We start from the raw sequence: 4,075 nt of genomic DNA, 5'->3' as shown, positions 1-4,075 counted from the left end.
CTAATTGTTCTAGAACGTTCTCCATTATAATCGATATATCTAAAAAAACAATTATTTGCGCCTGTTATATAACAGCAAAAAAAAATTCGTTTAAACTATAACGTTTTTGCAGCCTAAAAAGTGTAATGTACAATTGAAAAAGAACCTTGAAGTTTGTTTACAAATAAAATTGCGGCTGAATTTATTCTCATCATTCTTCATACTTGATTGCAAGTACGTAAATTCTAACAAGAGCTTTCAAATTATACGTTCTTCATCTCTGAATAGTTGATTCAATACTACAAGGCTACCTGGTATTAAGTCTCTATCTGTTACAGTAACTCACTATTTTAAAAAGAATCTCTTAAGAATCTGTTGGCATTCTTCAAGATTCATGAAAAAATGTTTGTATGATTTAATTCATTTTGATGAGGCATGCTGTGAGATTTGTAACTGGTTTCGAGTCGCTCAGTCGCAAACCGTTCCATCGACTTGTAAATTTTAGAAAATTATTTTTGTGCTGAAACATTTTTTAATACATAGCTCTCTATCCCTCTCTTTCTCCTTGAATTATACATGCTGCATATCATTTACCATCCTTATCTAATAATATATCTCTCTCTTTGTCTAATTGTTCTAGAAGGTTCTAAGTGATCACCGACACTTGTTGTATATAATATTTAAAAAAGCAAAAAAGAAAGTAATGCAATATTAAAAATAAGCTTGAAGTTGTTTACGAAAAAATTTCGTAGTAGGAATTCGATGACGTCATTGAGAATATTCTGGAAAAATAGCATAAACTACTACATCTATATAATATCGGTAAGGTAGATTTCTATGGCCTCTGAATTAAATTAGCTAGCTGGAAAGTAATATATCAGGCAGGAATTCTTAGTTAAAGCATCATTTATCAGGAATTTTCAAATCAAATTAATAAGCAAAACAGAATGTCATGCATAACCCTCATATCAAATTTCATATGTCCACCGGCATCTTTTACGCATTAAACAAATAAAGGCAGGAATTTTTAGCTAAAGTATCATCTATCAGGAAGCAATAAATCAAATAAATAGTGAAAACAGGATGCCATACGTAGGTCTCATATAAAATTTCACCTATACACGTGCATCTTTTGCACATTTAACGAACGTCTTATCTGTCAAGTAGCAATAAATCATCCTTGTTTTTCTCATCTAACCTTTACACATTCGCGTAATAACCTTGAACCTCTTTAAATGAATTTGGCTACAGACTATTGCGCAATCGTGACGTCATCAGGACCACACGTCGAAGCTTCTTGATGCCGGTATGGTAGGATTCGTGGTCCAGAAACCCCTCTATACGTCTACTCATGTGCCCGTAACATTGTTTGCAAATAACCTACTTCATTTCGATAGATTTGCTTTCCGCGGCAGTTGATCTGCTTGTATTATTGGGGGGTCGGATTGGTGTGTTACTTGTAGAAATATATAAATATTGAAAATAAACCATTAAAAATTCTTAACCAAAAATAGAGACCTTTAAGGATAAATATTTATTATTCAGATATCTTTTAAAGTATCAACTTTAGTTTCAAATCAACAAAGATGAAAAACCCTTGTTAATTTGTGACACAATATCATAATAAATAAAGTCGAAATGAAACATTTAGAATTATTAATTGAATAATGCAGCATATTCAAAATGTATCTATTTTAATATATAATGAAGTTATTTTTAAATCCCCAAAAATTTAAAAATTCTAAAAAAGCATCGAACACTGAATATTTTTAAAGTATAGCTTCCTCATTTGTCAACCCTCCTTCCAAATTAATCTGGGAAGAAAATACAACACACAGTTTTTGCAAAAAAAACTTCAAGTGCCCACGATATCCGAATGGTTAGAGTACGTGGCAAAATAAACTAGTTTAGTTAGGGATAGAATCCTGCACTAGTAAGATTTTTTTAAGCGTAAAAGCGTGCGATTAAAACTTTAAGTAACCATGTGTGTGAATTATGTATTTAGTAATTGTAAAAAGTGAAGATTATATAATAATAATTTTAAAAATACCTTTTTTTTTATTTCATTTTCGTCGAAGGTTGGGCCGGCGTTATCTTAATAGATGGCCCATATATGGGACCAAATGTTAGCCGGTCGTAAAGAAGCCAAAGGCAGTTGACCGTTATCGTTTAGCTGGTTAGCCCGGCAGGTGGTGCACAAAGTTGGATCGACCTTCGGACAGTTGGCCCGACCGTGGGCCGACGGTCAATTCAATTCAATTCAATTCAAAAATTAACTTTTTTCGGTCAAACTATGCAAAATACGGTGAAAGATAAAAAAACAAAAATTGTGCATTTTCAAAAGATCTACACATTTGTTATGAAATACTTTTTGATAGGATTCGCAGTTTTTGCTTTAATCGTGAACAACTCATTGAAGGCCAAACAAAAATCTGCCGGCTGCATGGGCACATTCTCATCACAACTTTTGTCTTTTAATTTCTTTTTCGGTTCATGTGTGTGGTTTCAAAAAAATAATTTCTTATGTTTCTAATTCTATTTTTTATGATAAAATAAAAAAAGAAGTATTAAAGCATTATTCGTGACAAATTAATTAATTTTTATATTATCATCGCAGAAGGTATTAGATTTGTGTACAATTTGATCGCCATCCAAGTTTTTGGTAAATATATCTATGTTTTGAGAGATCCTGAATAAAAAAGCAGGTCGATAAGGACGAGTCTGTCTATATCTATATTTGTCTGTCTGTGATCACGATAAATTTTGAAAAAATCATTCTTTTAGATTGGCCTTTGGTACACTTCTTTCGTGTCCTAAACCACAGACCAAGTTCGTTAGCCAGCCATTTTGGATAAAAAGTCCAAAAGTAAGCGCTCTTTAAATGTTTTTGAGACCACTTTTTTGAAGATTCATGAATTCTTGGTACGGACATTCGTATTATTCAAAAAGTCGAACAATTTACTACAATGACTTTTTTCATAAAACCAGAAATTAACAAAGAGTTATAGCATTTACGAAATTCCAAAAAACACGCGAAAATAAACATTTTAAGCCAAATAACGGCACGATATGTAAAAAGTCAGAAGAAGAAAATGTTTATTTTTAAATGCCCCACAAGATTATCGTAACAACTTTTCGAATTTTTTGAAAATTCGCACATTGAAATTTTGACAGCATAACAAATAATGTACAATCCAAAAATTTCACTTTTTCATTCAACAATTTCACAGTATAAAACACTAACCAGCTATCACTCCCGTTTGAAACTAATCGCCCCCCCCCACTCCTTCATTTATCTAAGTGTCGTAGTACTGTTGTTGTAACTAGACTTTCCACCCTAGATTCTTTGAGAGACTCTTTTACCCAGGTGTGTATTGACCGTCGGCCCACGGTCGGGCCAACCGTCGAACGGTCGGTCCAACTTTGTGCGCCACTGGTCGGGCTAACCAGTGATCCCAGATCTGAAACGAGATGTGGTCCAATCCTATGACAGGGCTATGTCCGTGTGAATAGAGTAGGAGACGCTGTAAATGACTGAGTTGCGCGCGCAACCCATTTCTCCTCTTCTGAATTTGAAAACTCGAAGGTGCACGATTGCCGGTCGGAGCACTTCGGCGATTCTATTTATATATCTATCTGCTAACTGCTTTGAAATAAATTCAGGAGATTTGGATTTTAATATTTCCAGATTTCAATGCTGACGATTCTCATGATTTGAATAAATCGCGCGCCTCTTGATATGCGTATATTTTGAGGTTATTATTTATATCTTGTTCCGCATTTGAAAGAAATTAAAGAAATGGGCGGTTTTGGAATTCATCTGGTTTGGATAAAAACTCAATTATTTGATTGAAAAATTCATTATTTTGTTGAAAATGAAACTATTTTGTAAAAAAAATCTTGTTTTCTATCAAAAGTTCAACTATTTTTTTTTAATTTTAATTTTTTTTTATTTGAAGGTTCATCTCTTTCGTTGAAAATACATTTTTGAAACTGACAATTAATACCATTTTTGGTTCAGAAATCATGCGTTTTGTTAAAAGGTCGTCCTTCTTTGCAGAAATTAAATTTTGTTATGGAAAATTTATACTTTTTG

This window comes from Belonocnema kinseyi, chromosome 8 (genome assembly GCF_010883055.1).
Source record: "Belonocnema kinseyi isolate 2016_QV_RU_SX_M_011 chromosome 8, B_treatae_v1, whole genome shotgun sequence".
NCBI classification, from domain to species: Eukaryota; Metazoa; Arthropoda; class Insecta; order Hymenoptera; family Cynipidae; genus Belonocnema; species Belonocnema kinseyi.
Note: the sequence above shows the minus strand (reverse complement) of the source record.